Source organism: Octopus bimaculoides, chromosome 7 (assembly GCF_046866305.1).
Source record: "Octopus bimaculoides isolate indiv1 chromosome 7, ASM4686630v1, whole genome shotgun sequence".
NCBI lineage: Eukaryota > Metazoa > Mollusca > Cephalopoda > Octopoda > Octopodidae > Octopus > Octopus bimaculoides.
The window spans coordinates 104,959,012-104,976,561 of NC_142934.1; the positions used below are offsets into that span (position 1 = coordinate 104,959,012).

The 17,550-nt window shown below is 35.6% G+C and overlaps 3 non-coding genes across 3 annotated transcripts; 2 read left to right on the forward strand and 1 right to left on the reverse strand.

Annotated features, from left to right (window-relative positions):
- The first annotated feature begins 8,528 nt into the window (after positions 1-8,528).
- Trnam-cau (transfer RNA methionine (anticodon CAU)) lies at positions 8,529-8,600 on the forward strand. The gene has a single exon. It is a non-coding gene; the product is annotated as a tRNA-Met (tRNA).
- Positions 8,601-9,346: 746 nt separating this feature from the next.
- Trnam-cau (transfer RNA methionine (anticodon CAU)) lies at positions 9,347-9,418 on the reverse strand. The gene has a single exon. It is a non-coding gene; the product is annotated as a tRNA-Met (tRNA).
- Positions 9,419-15,134: 5,716 nt separating this feature from the next.
- On the forward strand, positions 15,135-15,206 carry Trnam-cau (transfer RNA methionine (anticodon CAU)). The gene has a single exon. It is a non-coding gene; the product is annotated as a tRNA-Met (tRNA).
- Positions 15,207-17,550: the final 2,344 nt, after the last annotated feature.

Sequence of the window (17,550 nt, forward strand, 5' to 3'; positions counted from 1 at the left end):
TACTGGTGTGGTTTGAATTCACAACATAAGGAACAGTAAATACCGCAATGATTTTGTCCGATGAGCTAATGATTTTTCTAACCCACCACAGGAGCAGAAATAGCTTGTGCATTTTATCACAGTGAGAATGCAACTGGAAATATTTCGAGGACAAATTAATAAAAAGCGGGACATTTAGATTAAGTATGCATGACATAGATAGAAAAATAAAAAATAAACGATAGTCAATCAAGTTAAATGGCTGCAATAAGCATACAACAATATGATGTGAATAAGAGGATGCTAAGTATATCCTAAACTGCCCATTGCGTAATTCTGCCCACCATTCAGAGAGACACGTTCAGAGAGGTTTAAATCATACAGATTGCTTTTTCACTTCTGTTGTTACTTGAAACAGTTGATGAGAGCTAAAGTAAACAGAATAAAACACCCGCTTTCGGTTTTGTCCTCAAAATTCCTTCGTTGGCTGCAACCTATTCGTTGTAGCACTCCGTCGGTTACTTCGACGAGGGTTTCAGTGGATCCGATCGACGGAACAGCCTGCTCGTGAAATTAACGTGTATATGGCTGTGCACTCTAGAGACACGTGTATCCTTAACATAGTTCTCAGGAAGATTCAGTGTAACACAGAGTGTGACAAAGCTGACTCTTTGTAATACAGGTACTACTCATTTTTGCTCAGCTGAGTGGACTGCAACCTTATAAACAGTGGAAAACTGCGATAGGTAGTCGAAGTTTTACGTTTACGTAAATACAACAGTGTTTACGTTGGAATTGGTTAATAACCACATCCGTGTTGCAGGAGACAACAGCTGTTCAACAACTCAGCAATGTATTCATACCTGTTTGTAACGAATGGTTTCATCGCCCTCCCTGATCTCGAACAGACTCATTGAAGGACACTATTGTTACTTTAAATGTTATCCCCCAATCAAAAATGCACTTCATCTACATAACCAGACTTGAAAGTTAGTTCCCAAGATATAGGTAGTCCACAATAGACTTTCAGTATCTTGATTTTCGACTCTTTCTTCCGATATATTTGCTCAAAATATTGCCATTCATACCACTAGTAAACCTCTATAAAATGCAAGGTTTGATATTTCATTGACTGTTTCGCCCGAGTAGTAGAGGACTGTTAGCCCCTGACAACATTCCAGATGTAATGCCAACGTCATACGCGTCTATTTTCTCTCTACCATGTCACAATTCGAACGAGTTGCTAATGAATGCCTCTAATTTTTACAACAATAATCTTGAGCTGAAACATTTACGAGCAGTGATAAGAGAAACCACTTTTCACAAACCGAGCAAGGGTTTCGAAATTGCTATGTCCGATAGGAAAACATTGAGCTTAACCTCCTAATAACGTACTGATTCTGTCTAATGAAAAGAGGTTTCAAACAACGTAAACTTATTAGCGACCGTTTTAAACTAAGATTTATAAGCTGCGCGTTGTTCTGAATAACTATGCCAGATATTGCCCATGTATATGCGGTACTGACCATATTCAGGAAGACAGCTCGAACCCTTTCACCAGCTCTTTAGCCAAAATGTTGATCGCTACATTCAGCAGAGATAAACAGATTTATCGGTGTTAAATTGTCAATGATTTTGCCCTGGAGTATGTTCCTTTTCAGTGATGTTACCATGCGTCGCTTCTTACAACATGAAATCCTACCAGAGTGTACCGAGTTACTATAATCATCTGACAAGACTGTTACGAAGAAGTTTCTTAAGTAAATAAATCTTGTAAGAAAGACATGTTTCATGTATCATAGCAGTCATTACCTGATTTTCGAAGTACTTCACCTGTCTTAATATAAATTGACTTAATCCTTAATATAAATAGACTAAATTCCAACGATTATTCAAAACATTCAGAAAAGTGTCTTTGAAAAACTACACTTATGCCTCGGATAAAATCAGAGGAGCTAATCATGGACCACTGCTGCAAATATAACCTAGCAAACAACTTCTACCATCTCATTTCTAAAATCATGGACCTTAGTTAAACAGAGTAACTGTCGCGCCTCTCTTCAAAGAAACGTACGAACAACATTTTCACCACTAACGAGTTGCTTAAATTCTCCTTTTAAACGTCAGTCTTTTCTATTATAAGGTCCAAAACGTTCAGTAATTCTCTGTTCTGAGTATAACTTCGCCTGTTCTTGCAACCAGCTCTACATGCTCTTGATGCTATGGATGCTATGAAGTGTCGAACATTAATCTTCTAACTATGCCATTAAACTAAAGAGCCAGTGTGTTTATTCCTAAATTCCTGGTCCCACATATAACTAAAATAATTGCATTGAGCAATATGAGTTTGTGAAAAGTTGGGTGTGTATTCGCACGCCCAATCCTAATTTCCGAAATAATAAAATGAGAAAAAATTGGGAGATGCCATTTATTTTGTTCCATGGGAAACGACGTTCCGATCCATAATGGGTTCTTGATAATTCTCTTAAAATTTTTCTTGCTCGGCTTATTTTTAATCTCAGTCTTCTTTGTACTCCGTACACTGTGATATGCAGATTTGCCGGAAGATTTCTTGGATTTTAGGAAATAATTTTCGGAAATTTACAAAACGTTTTTGATAGTTGTCAAATTAAATTAAGAAAAAAAATCATATGTAACCTAGCCTAACTACCCTTATGATATTCAAAAACATTTTTCTTCATATGTATGGAAGTTAGTTTCTTTAATATTTTTGCACGACTTTTCACAGGATTGATATTTTGAATGTCATGAATTTGATAGCATTTTCTTTATTAATGTAATAAGGCATTTACAGTTTCTTTATTTAGCCGGGAACGATTTCCACTTTTTCACTTTTTCTTTCAGAAATATTATTCTATTATCTAACTGGTTCAGAAATTTCACTCACATCCAAAGTTAACTCTCGACATTCTGCATTATCATTATACACTTTTCCTCTATAAAATTAGGAAATTTCATAGCCACTGGGATAATTAAAGGTGGCTTTCCTTAAGATATATTTTCTGGATCTAAAACTTCAAATATAATTGAACATATTAGATGATACAACCGTTTGTATATCTCCTTGCCTAGAGTGACGTAAAATTCGATACACCCACACAGAGATACATATATACTTATATGTGTGTGTGTGTGGGTATATATATATATATATATATATATATATATATATATATATATATATATATATATATATATATATATATACATATGTATATATACATTATATACATGTATATAATACATATATGACCATATGTGTATATGTATATATATATAAACACACACACACACACATATATACATACATACATACATACATGCATATATATATATGTGTTTATATCTATATACATATGTGTGTGTATGTAGTGGATATCACATCGCAAATTAAAAGAAATGAAAAGTATTTACATCCTAAAAGCCTCGCTCTGGCGAATCTAAGATTGTGCACACTTTTTTCTGTCCTATCATTGTGTGGTAAAACAGAGTGAGTCTTCACGGTTAGTATTCCGATCCTTAGAGAGAACTTCCTTCCGCAACCTCTCTGAGAAAGGTTCTTTCCCAATCAAAATAATAAGCTAGAAATAATATATAGACATTCACAGATCACCCACAGTTGAGTTTCCTTTTTAGTTAAGCCTGAAACCAACTGCTTCGTCAGTGGAAGTGATTTGAATAAATGAAGAATATATCTTGTATATTATTTAATACAAGCTTATTCACCTTTGTTGTGTAAATACACATCACTGGCCATCTAAATTATATAATTAACCTCGGTCATAAATGTATTTTATTCTTTCTCCTAAGTGTTTGGTTTGCTGACGTAACGTAGGACAGTTTCTGTGCTGGTGACAACTATTTAAACAGCAATGCGTGCAAATAGCTGGTCCTTTTTCTTTTTTTTCAGACAATCAAACTGTATTTTCCCTAATGTCATGACAATTAATGAGAACTCTAGATTAGAGGTTCTCAACTGAGGTGCATATTGGCCCTGGGGTCCACGTAAGATTTTTGGGAATCTATGTAACAAATTGGGGATCCACCATAATATTTTAAGGGCCCCTGAGAAAAGTTTGCTTTAGATGTATGTATTGGTAGGTATTGCAGGAGAAAGTTGATTATTTTTCTCTAATGTTTTACATAATTCAGCCTACACAAGTCAATGTGAGAAAAACAAAATAAGAATCGTGAAAGAAGTACCTATAAAACTAGTTTTTAAATATCGAATGGTTTTGGCGGTCCACCATGAAGTAATAATCGAATGGGTTCATAAACAATAAAAATGTTCGAGAACCACTGTTCTAGATTCTTGAGATGTTTTCACTTTGAACGCTACACTCGCTTAGAAAATTATCATATATAATAATCCAACCAAACCTATTTAATATACACAGAGGGGAAGCACATTCTATAAATACTACATCTAAATTCGCGTAGGTGCCCCACGAACCCTTTTCGAATGATGCCAAATCTGTGGTTAGCTTGTTTCAATCAGTTTAAGTAACCGTGCATTCCAATTAACGTCATTTATGACTAATATCAATTACGAATTAAGATTCATATCCGCTCCTAAAGTAACAGGTCGAATTACCTTGTAATGGTTTCCTTACATCTTCTTCCGGCCAGGGTTAACGTTGTTCTACTTTGGTATTTAGTTTGCGAATGACTCTCCTTCTTTGTCTCTCTTTCACTGTCTCCGGTTTTCTCTCGCTCTCTTTCTTTTCTTCTCCTTCTGCGTGTGTGTGTCTGTGCGTGGTGCGTATCTTAGTGTTTATGCATCTGTTTAGGCGCATGCAAAGATATATTTGGACAGGTGTACAATCGTTTCAATTTCAATAAAATGTTTGTTACATTCATTTTGATATATTTGATTAAGATATTAATCATAATTTTATTTTTGGGTGGATCAGGCGACGAAAAGTCGTATGCAAATCTAGCTGATTGATTGATTACCCAAACTATTGATCAAACAATCGCTTTGCTAGTTTCTGAAATGGCTGACCAATTGACAAATAAACAAGTGAAATAAATAGAACACGTGTGTTTATCATTGGCATAATGACTGTTCCGATATACAACAGAATATGTGTCAATTCAGTTCACATCAAGAATCTCGCAAACAACAAACAAAAGCTAACTATGAGTCATAAACATTACAAATGTTCCGTTAGTAATTTGTTTACAGTTAGAAAGTTGGATAGAGTGCAATATGTGACACGGTGGTTCTGTCTCAAAATTAGGTTATGTACACTCAATCTGCGGAATTTTCAATTGCTTGCACGTTTACCCTTTACCTGTCCAAAGCATTTTCATTATTTTGTCTTGAACATCCATGCTGATTTCAGACCCTTGTTGACCCTTGTTTCATACATTCTGAGTTATATAAAACTATCACATTATAAGTCCCAACTTGCCCTGGTGCTTCAAAGAAATTGGGAATGTGTGTCGTATATAATGCATAGACGCCAGAGAAATATGTTTTATGTATCACAGGCACTACAAAGGACAGGCAAAAGGATTACCTATGCAGGTGACTCAGTAAATAGAGCAGCTAAATCTTCACCGTCGGGAAACAGAGGACCACCACCAATAAAGCTTAACGCGAAATGATAAAGTATTATATTATCAATATAAATTGCAAACATCTAATATAACTACCAATCCCCACACAACCTGGTTAGTTTGCGGATAACTCTGTCAGTGAATGTAAAACCCCTGTTTTACTCTTTCGATCTCACTTTCTCTCACTCTTTCTTCCTGTTTCTTGAGTAACGCTGCGATGGACAGGCGTCCCGTCCAGCTGGGGTGAACACATACGCCATAGAAACCGGGAAACCGGACACATGAGCTTGGTTAGGCTTTAAAAGGGTGCATAAATAAAAAATAAAATAGAATAAAATATGCTTGACAACCGGTGATTGCTCGTTCATGTCGCCGTAGCCGAGCGGTTCGTGAAAAAGAATTGAACTGAAATAATAAATACAAGTTTTTTTGGGCTATCTTTTACACGCGAAGCCGGTGAGCCAGGACGGACGGTGCTCAAATAAAAGAATAATACAAGAAAAGGAAAACAAAAAAAAAAGAAAATATTAGCAGAGCGTAGTTTCGATCTACGGACCTCTGGGTTATGGGCCCAGCACGCTTCCGCTGCGCCACTCTGCTACTTAGTTAAGAGAGAGTCTAATATAATCTATTATTCCTTTTAATGAACGTACTATGTTAGATTGTCATTATTGCATCAGACATTAGATTAGACAATATTTATATCTCTTTTGTGATATTTATATCACAAATACACCAGAAGGAAGATAAACAACGAATGTCACCGAGCTAAATTGTTTGTTTACTGGTATCGACCCGTGCATTCTGAGTAAATTTAGTAGAAGTCAACTGTGTGGATCGTTGCATATACATAGAAACACACATACACACACTCATACAGACATATGTATGTGAGTGTATGTATGTGTGAGTGTGAGCGTATGTTTGTGTGTGTTTGTGTCTGTGTGTGATTGCGTGTGTAAACACAGTCGTGACAGTGTGATACGAAACGTGCTTCCCAACGACATGGTTCTGGATTCAATCCCACTGCGTAGAATCTTGGACAAGTGTCTTCTACGTTAGCCTCGGGACGACCAAATCCTTGTGAGTGGATATGGTTTCTGGTAACCGAAAGATAAACCTTTGTATATATATATATATATATATATATATATATATATATATATATATATATATATATATATATTTGTATGAGTATATTTGTGTTTGTGCCAGTCGACAACCACTGCTTGACAACCGGTGTAACATTGCCGCGGACTAACATTTGGCAAAAAAAAATAATGAAAATGAACTGATACAATATGTACCAGAGTTTAGACAAAAAGAGAAATACTAATATCAATCTGATCGACTAAACCCATCAAGTAGGTGCCCCGTCAAAGGCGAAATGTATGTAAAATTACAAATAATGCAATAAAATAAACTTTCTAGCAGAGCGTAGTTTCGATCTACGGACCTCTGGGTTATGGGCCCAGCACGCTTCCGCTGCGCCACTCTGCTTGACGTATTGCTGATGCCTTAAATAAACTAATATTTCCTTCAATCAGTGTGTTACTTTTAAATTGTAATTATTGCATCAGCCATTACTCATATCCGTGTATGTTGAACTGTCACAAGCACAAAAGTAAGAAAGTATACAATATATGCTATACAGTGGTTTGTTTCTTACATGAAATCTGACATTCTATTATGCGAATATTCCGATATTAACTTTTGGCTTTCTGCTAGGAATATTCCAGAAAACGTTTTCTCAAGAAATTCGTTGAAGTTGGTGTTTAGCATAACTGCTTCTTTAAGGCATGCTATGTAGAATCTCTTCAGCTTCGCTCACATATTTTTTTTTCTAACTATACAGTTTGAAACTTCGTATACTGGTGTAATTTCTCACGCTGAACATGGTTTACTTTCAAGATTTTTGACAAAATTTCGTATTTTAGAAGTTATTTCGTGTTAAAGCTGTCGTATTTAGGTAATTTTAATCAATCAACGACGTTTATTCAGCTGAAGAAAGCTACTGCCGTTTATTATAGTTATCGAAGTGCAACAACTCCTGGGTCATCTCTAATAAATGTCAACTATTTGATGAACCGCGAAGTTACGGGGACGTAAACACACCAGCATCAGTTGTCAAGCGATGGTGGGGAGAAAAACAAAGACACAAACAAACATATACACACGCACAAATACATATATATATATATATATATATATATATATATATATATATATATACACGACGGGCTTGTTTCCCTTTCCATCTACCAAATCTACTTGCAAGGCTTTGGTCGGCCCGAGGCTATAATAGAAGATACTTGCTCAAAGTACCACGAAGTGAGATGGTACCTGAAACCATGTCGCTGGGAAGCAAGCTTCTTACTTACATGTATGTATATATGTATATGGATACTAATACATAAATAGATGTATATTATATATACTCATATGCATATATATAGGTGTGTGTGCGCGCGCGAGTGTTGTTCGCGCGCGCGTGTGTGTGAAATTATGAGAGTACTTTGCGTCGCCCAAACAGAGATGCATGAGAAATATACTCATAAATTTCACAAGCCCAAAACACAGAGATAAAACTGATATATAATGAATGATGCAATAGTAGAAATTTTACTTAGAAAAGTCACTGAAAGAAATAATAAAGTGCGTATTGAAGTACACCGAGAGTTAAGTAGAGTTGCGCAGTTGAAGGATTTCATGAGAAAAAAGTTTCTGGAATATTCTTAGCAGAAAGCCAATAGTCAATATCGGAGTATTCGTATAACAGAATGTCAGATTTCATTTAAGAAACAAACCACTGTATAGCATATATTGTATACTTTCTCACTTTTGTGCTTGTGACAGTTCAACATACACAGATATGAGTAATGGCTGATGCAATAATTACAATGTAAAAGTAACACACTGATTGAAGGAAATATTAGTTTATTTAAGGCATCAATCGTTTGTCAAGCAGAGTGGCGCAGTGGAAGCGTGCTGGGCCCATAACCCAGAGGTCCGTAGATCGAAACTACGCTCTGCTAGAAAATTCATTTTATTGCATTATTTGTAATTTTACATACATTTCGTCTTTGACGAGGCACCTACTTGATGGGTTTAGTCGATCAGATTGATATTAATATTTCTTCTTTTAAAGAAGACGGTGAGCTGGCAGAAACGCTAGCACGCCGGGCGAAATGCTTAGCGGTATTTCGTCTGCCGTTACGTTCTGAGTTCAAATTCCGCCGAGGTCGACTTTGCCTTTAATCCTTTCGGGGTCTATAAATTAAGTACCAGTTACGCACTGGGGTCGATCTAATCAATTTAATCCCTTTGTCTGTCCTTGTTTGTCCCCTCTGTGTGTAGCCCCTTGTGGGCAATACAGAAATAAGAAACGTGCTTCCCACCCACATGGTTCTGGATTCAATCCCACTGCGTAGAATCTTGTACAAGTGTCAGCTACGTTAGCCGCGGGAAGACCAAATCGTTGTGAGTAGATCTGGTTTATGGTAACTGAATAAAAACCATTGTGTGTGTGTGTATATATATAAATATATATTTGTGTGAGTATATTTGTGTCTGTGCTAGTCCACCTCCACTACTTGACAACCGGTGTAACGTTACCGTGGACTAACATTTGCCAAAAAAATTAGCTGATACGACACGTACCAGAGTTTAGACAAACAGCGAACTACTGATATCAATCTGATCGGTTAAACCCATCAAGTAGGTGCCCCGTCAAAGACGAAACGTATGTTAAATTACATATAATGCAATAAAATAAAGTTTCTAGCAGAGCGTAGTTTCGATCTACGGACCTCTGGGTTATGGGCCCAGCACGCTACCGCTGCGCCACTCTGCTTGAACTGTCACAAGCACAAAAGTAAGAAATTATACAATATATGCTATACAGTGGTTTGTTTCTTAAATGAAATCTGCCATTCTGTTATGCGAATATTCCGATACTGACTATTGGCTTTCTGCTAGGAATATTCCAGAAAATTTTTTCTCAAGAAATTCGTTGAAGTTGGAATTTAGCGTAACTGCTTCTTTAAAGCATGTTATGTACAATCTCTTCAGCTTCACTGACGGATTTTTTTATATTTTTTTTAACTATACTGTTTGAAACTTCGTATGCTGGTGTAATTCCTCACGCTGAACACGGTTTACTTTCCACACTTTTGACAAAATTTCGTATTTTAGAAGTTATTTAGTGTTAAAGCTGTTGTATTTAGGTAATTTCAATCAATCAGCGATGTGTATTCAGCTTAAGAAAGCTACTGTCTTTTACTATAATAATCGAAGAGTAACAACCGATGCGTCATCTCTAATAAATGTCAACTATTTGATGAACCGCTAATTTACGGGGACGTAAACAAACCAGTATCGGTTGTCAAGCGAACGTGGGGAGAAAAACACAAGCACAAACAAACATATGCACACGCATATATATATATATATATATATATATATATATATATATATATATATACGACGGGCTTGTTTCACTTTCCATCTACCAAATCCACTAACAAGGCTTTGGTCGGCCCGAGGCTATAGTAGAAGACAATTGCTCAAGATACCACGAAGTGAGATTGTACTTGAAACCATGTCGTTGGGAAGCAAGCTTCTTACTTACATGTATGTATATATATAATATACATACTACATACATAAATAGATGTATATTATATATACTCATATGCATATAGATAGATTTGTGCGCGCGCGTCAGTGTGTGTGTTCGCGCGCGTGTGTGTGAGATTATGAGAGTACCTTGCGTCGCCCAAACAGAAAAATAGCTGCAGATGCATGAGAAATATCTTCAATGGAGAAATATCCTTATTATTCTACACTACCCCAGGAAATCTTTCGATGTCAAAAAAGAAATTTATGTAGCATTTTACTCTCTAATGCACTATGCGCTTGACTTTCAGCATCAATTTTATGTTGAGACATATATAAGTATTTCTCTTTCTGTCTAAACACTGGTACATATTGTATCAGCTTATTTTATTTATTTTATTTATTTTTTTGCCAACTGTTAGTCCACGGTAATACTACACTGGTTTTCAAGCAGTGGTGTTGGACTAGCACAGACAAAAATATACTCACACGTTTATCTATATCTATCTGTCTATCTATCTATCTCTCTCTCTCTCTCTCTATATATATATATATATATATATATATATATATATATATATATGGGAGAATTTACGAAAAAACTACAACAGACGAGGACAGGTGGTGTAAACAACACAAGGATGTATTAGTTTAACGCTCGGGAATAGAGAAAGTCTTTAACGTTTCGAGCTACGCTCTTCAACAGAAAGAATAAGGAGAAAAACAATGGTTTTCTTTCACATACCATAAACCAGATCCACTCACAAGGATTTGGTGGTCCCGCGGCTAACTTAGTAGACACTTGTCCAAGATTCTACGCAGTGGGATTGAATCCAGAACCATGTCGTTCGGAAGCACGTTTCTTATCACACTGTCACGACTGTGCTTACACACGCAAGCACAGAGACAAACACACGCACACACAAACATACACTCACACACAGACATTTACATACATAGAAACACGCATACACACACTCACACAGACATATGTATGTGAGTGTGTGTGTATGGCAAAAAAAAAGAAAATGAGTTGATACGATATGTACCTGAGCTTAGACGAAAAGAGCGAACTACTGATATCAATCTGATCGGTTAAACCCATCAAGTAGGTATCCCATCAAAAGCGAAATGTATGTAAAATTACAAATAATGCAATAAAATAAATTTTATAGCAGAGCGTAGTCTCGATCTACGGACCTCTGGGTTATGGGCCCAGCACGCTTCCGCTGCGCCACTCTGCTTGACAGACACAAAACGCCCTAAATGAACTAATATTTCCTTCAATCAGTGTTCTTGTTACATTGTAATTATTGCATCAGCCATTACTCACATCCGTGTATGTTCAACTGTCACAAGCACAAAAGTAAGAAAGTATACAATATATGCTATATAGTGGTTTGTTTCTTAAATGAAATCTGACATTCTGTTATACGAATATGTTTTACACTTTTGAAACTCATAGTTATCTTCATATTTGTATATATATAATATATCAAACTTTTGGCAATTCACGGGGATAATATAAATCTTGGAAGCTCACATACTTTGGACGCCCATTAAATGGACATCTGCAAAGAAGTATTCCTTAAGAGGCAATAGATCACAAACTGTTCATATTTCTCTGTGGGTATTATTGATTTATATGACAATTCTTAGTTGTTCTCCAAAGTGAAATCTCCTCCTAAATCGAAAAGATACATCTTTTTGAGAAAGGAATTCTGAATATAATTGTATCTTCTTAATTGGCAAACTCATTAAAATTACAAGTCGTGGTGACATGTGGCATAAAATTCATCACAATTTGTCATGCACCATTGCACAGTTGATCGAAATTGCGCAGCTGCATTATTGGGATCTTTTTCAGCTAATGTCTGAGCCGGAATTCGCTAACATTACTGCAGCCGTCGTGCTTCGTCACAACAGATATTGCAACGACAGATCCTTTGATGTCTTATTTACAGAAATATTTGATTAACTTTATTGGATTGAAGCAGAGCAATTAAAATCGATATGTGTATTAAATTGCTATGTTCGGAGTAAGAAATAAGGAAATACCTATCCCATGCTAAGTTCATAATCTTCCACCAATCTCCTGGTGCTCTTCATCTGCTGGCGCTCTTCTTCTGTAGGAGGGATAGCCATGATCGCTCTTTGTGATCATGACAAAAAATCTTGGAAACCATCTCGGGCATTCGTTCTCTTCTACGCAAGGTGAATTATTCTTGTTGAATTCACAGGAGTAACTATGAATCTTTTGGCTTAACACTTCTTTCTAGAAGCTCTGCAGTAATAATGGAATCAATATAATTAGAGTAAATCTTATTATTGTTAACTAAATGAAAATATGACTATATGGTAATCACTTCTTTCGTTGACATTACCGAATGAAATATAATTTATAAAAACTTGCGGTCATGTTCCTAACTTCAACGCGCATCTACAGATTTTGACAGATAGCGAGATTTAGAGAAAAAATTAGTGATAGCAAAACGGAGTGAGGGTAAGAGACTGACTTGAAGTGGTGAAATATTCAGTGAGGAGCAGGAAGAGGGCTAAATTAGGATAACACATGTATGTAGCATTTTAGTGAAAGCAGGGTAAATACAAGAGCTACATACACAAAAAAATTAAAAGTGGGCATACGCACGTTCAGTCTTTCACAAATGCATCATGCGTGTGTGCGTGTGTGCGCGCGTACGTTTATATGTATATATATATATATATATATATATATATGCAGGGATTGGATAAATTAATGGAGACACCTTAAAATCTCAACCAAATTTATTTTAATATGGGGTAAGACCGCCTTTGGCACTAATTACAGCTTAAAATCTACGAGATATGAACTCGTACAAGTTTGAATTGTTTCCAAAGAAAAACGGTCTCAAGTGCTTGTATTGATGATGGTGGAGGATATCGACTCCTTACTTATTTTACTAAGATGCACAATAAACGTTCAATAATATTGACATCTGGGGACTATGTTGGCCAGATAAGATGTTCAACGTCACTAGAATGTTCCTCGTGCCATTCAGTAACAACTTTAGCTGTGTGAATTAGTGAATTATCATCCTGAAAGATTGCGTTTCCCTCCGGAAGCAGTTTCGCAACCATAGGATGAATTTGATTACATAAAATACTTAAATAGTCTTGACTATTAATTCTGCCAGGAAGGAAAACCATTGGGCCGGCGGATTTCCAAGATATAACTCCCGCAGATCATCACAGATCCTCCTCCATGTTTAACAGTTGGGAGACGGCAGTCTGGGCCAAATGCTTCTTTTGGCTGTCTCCACACGTATACTCGGCCGGTGGTCGAAAATAAAGTAAAGGATGACTCGTCCGAGAAAATAACATTCTTCCACTGCTCTAGGGACCAATTCTGTAGGTTTTTACTCCACTCTAAACGCTTTGCATCGTTTGTTTTTGAACGTAGTGGTTTTCTGATTGCAGCCCTACCGTGAAATCTGGCTAATTGCAGCTCCCGGCGAACAGTTTTTGTGCACCTACAATTTGACCTCTTCGAAAGTTCGTCAGATCTGTCATTTTAATGAATTTTAATTACCCTTTCCTGATGATATCTGAAAAGAAACAGCAATTTTAGCAAAACATATTAAAAATTAATAATAAATAAAAAACACATAAAAATAAACAAGCTTTTAATGGTTATATAGATATTTCAAAATAATGACGCTATGATGCTAGGTGTTACCATTATTTTGTCCAACTTCTGTATATATATATATATATATATATATATATATATATATATATATATATATATATATATATATATATATATATATATATATATATATATATATATATATATATATATATATATATATATATATATATATATATATATATATATATATATATATATATATATATATATATATATATATATATATATATAAAAACATACAGGATGGCCCAAAAGTAGGTTTACAGTTATCATGTAGGCACATTAAATTTCTTTTAAAACATTTTATTACATTTAAATTTCTTACAGTTAACTAAATTAGCATAGAATAATGGTTTCATATTTTTTATAATTAAGATCTACACTGTTAATATATGAATGCGAAAGAGATAATTTAATAACTGTACCCTGTATATAGGCTTCTGGTAAGAACCTTGCTTCCCAACCACATGGTTACGGGTTCAGTCCCACTGCGTGGCACATTGGGCATGTATCTTCTATTATAATAGCCTTGGGCCGATCAAAGCCTTGTGACCGGATTTGGTAGACGGAAACTGAAAGAAGCCTGTCATATATAGATGTATGAATGTCTATCTGTCTGCGTGTTTGTCTGTGTTTACCCTCTCGTTGAACAACCGATGTTGGTATGCGTGCGTCCCTGTAACCTAGTAGTTCAGCAAAATGATCCGATAGAATAAGTACTAGGCTTACAAGGAATAAGTCCTGGAGTCGATTTCTCCGACTGAAACCCAAACCCTTTAAGGCGGTTCTCCAGCTTGGCCGGAGTCAAATAACTGAAACAAGTAAAAGAATGAAAATGTGAGTGTGCGTGTGCGCGTGGTTGTGTCTGATGTGCGTATGCGTGCATTTGTATATTTGTATGTCCGTATCTGACCATATACATCTACATTCACTTTTGATTACAAAGTACTGAGTGGAAATTCAGACTTTAAGGAATTCTTGAAACTGAGAAAGCATACAACAGTGAAAACATATTCTGGAATATTCGCCTTCAAATGTATGAAGTGCAATATTAGCATAATGAAATGTCACGTTTTACTTGACAAATATTTGAACTTTATAGTCATACATTGATTAGCTTCTTCCTTTTGTACTTGTGACACAATTTAACACACAGATGTATATATTATCAACAATGGCTGAAGCAATGATGACCATCTAACGTAGAACAGTAAATAAAAGAAATATTAGACTATATGCACAACCCAGCAACCAAGTGAGCAGAGTGGCGCAGTGGAAGCGTGCTGGGCTCATAACCCAGAGGCCCGTAGATCGAAACTACGCTCTGCTATATTTGTTTTAATTATTTTTTTCCGTATGTTTTCCATTCATATATACATACACACACACACACATACACACACACACAGTCACACAGAGTTATCTACAATTGCACACGATAAGTACGCGGACGAGTAGATATATTATATCAGTTGTAATTCAGAGGGTGGAAATCACATTCAACCTCTCATTAGTTCATTTAACGCTAAACGTAATGAATAAAGATGTAACTATATTTGGAACAGCTTATTCTATGGCATATTTTCCCCGCGTGGAATTGCGATCAGCGTTGTAAATGGAGGCATCATTTATCAATTCAACATGACTGATAAAGCTCTACATATTTACTATTATAGTAACTATATATGTAGGTGAACTGGAATATCATGTTACCTAAATGCCAATGAACTATCAGCCATGATCGTAGTAACTATTCCTACCGTAGAGTTAAAAGTCTCCGAATTTAAAGTTTAGCAGTGTATTGTTCCATACTGTGGCATCAGTTTCTATAGTCAGTTTACTGTCGTTTTGGCATTTCTTGAAAAATAAATCATATAATTGCTGTAATACTAATTTACAATTAGAATGGTCAAGACGACTATCTACAATTTCTTCCACTTTCTCTTTAAATCATTCCTAAACTACACCTTCATGACAGCCAAACGCGAATACTAATTCATCCAAGTCTTGATTGCAGACAAATTAATTACCACAGGAATTGTTACGCATATTATGAAACAGCAAGTTGAAGATTTCTATTTTAAGTTAATATTTGCAATAGAAATGGAAGAATCTTTTTATTAGTTTACGAATTTACACATACGGAAACTCCCTCACAGATATACGGTTGCATACGCATATATCTGTGCATACGCACAGATATACGGATGCATACGTATTTACACATGTACAGAGATACACGCAATAAACACAGGCACACACAACTCCAAACAAAACCATATTTTGTGGCAGAACATGATGTCTTGGAAACAAAAAGTAAAAACTGGACTTCTATCTACTAAGGGATTCTATTTATCTCACCACAGAGGTCAGAAAACAAAGTAATGAAATCAAACATTGCGAGACAGTTTCGATTTACGACTCCTCCTAGTTATGGGCCTAGCACGGACCAATTGCACTATATGTAGGTGAAAAAGGCAGCCTTGTGCAGTTTTCTGAATTTTAAGCAGGAAACAATATCCATCTACAGAATCATAAATAAAATGGGATGAATAATGAAAGCGACTTAGTACAACATAGCATAACACTTATATGTGTGTGTGTACAGTTTTCATGAAGCATCGTCTGATACATATATAAATGTTGTTGATTAGTTATTTTAAAGCCAACGCAATGAAAGTTACAAAACATTGGTAACATAAGGCGTTCCTTAGTAATTCTAACTGGTGTTTCAATGTTTCAGCATTAAGAAGTCAAGTTGTAAGGGTTGGAATCAAACTATCACGTGGAGCCTACCGAAAGTGCTACAAACAAGGACCTTTTTATAAGATGACAAAGATAATTAAATTTCAACGCATTTTAATAGGGCTATGTAAGTGAAAATCCATGACATACAAACAGTGATATTTCCATTGTGGTGTATATAAGAAACAAAAAAAAAGAAAAAAGAAAAAGGTGATAGTCAAAGAGCTTTAATGCTTCCGTGTAGGTTGCATCTATTTTATAATCTACTCGAATTACATCAGCAACTTCAATATAGACATATATACGAATTCGCACAAACACAGAAGCACTGAAACATACACACGCACACCTACTACGCAATCCGTGCCATGTTTATGTTGAACATCGGTTGAATTTATAATTGTATTTCCCAAGTGTCCTTTGACTTAGAACACCCAAATATAGAAGTCGTCCTACTGAATAAAAATTTCAATCTAATTTCTCTCAATGCTCCATGAGAATCTTAGAAACTGTAATTGTTAGCAGCTTCTTAAACATGAACAGATAAGCTCCCACTATTAGCATCTAACATTGCCCAATGTCACAGTAAAATTTTCAAATAGCTTTGACTTACTGTTATATTAGCCATTAATACTAATTAGGTTTTTGTCAGTGTATGTGAATGGGAGAGTGGTGTGTGCGTATTTGTAACTATATAAGTGAATGTATCTGTTTAAATGTGCATCTGGTTAAATGTGATTATGCATTTTTGTGCTTGAGCATGGTTGAAAATTACTTCAAGGAAATGTCTGTGTGGTTTGCCGTAAATACAACATACAACATTCCCTAGAATTTCATACACTTTTTTTTTCTGAGAATAGATATGGAAAGAGTGAGATATCATATTCAGTGTTTGCGAATTGAGGAATCGTTGGCTGTCTCTGAAGATA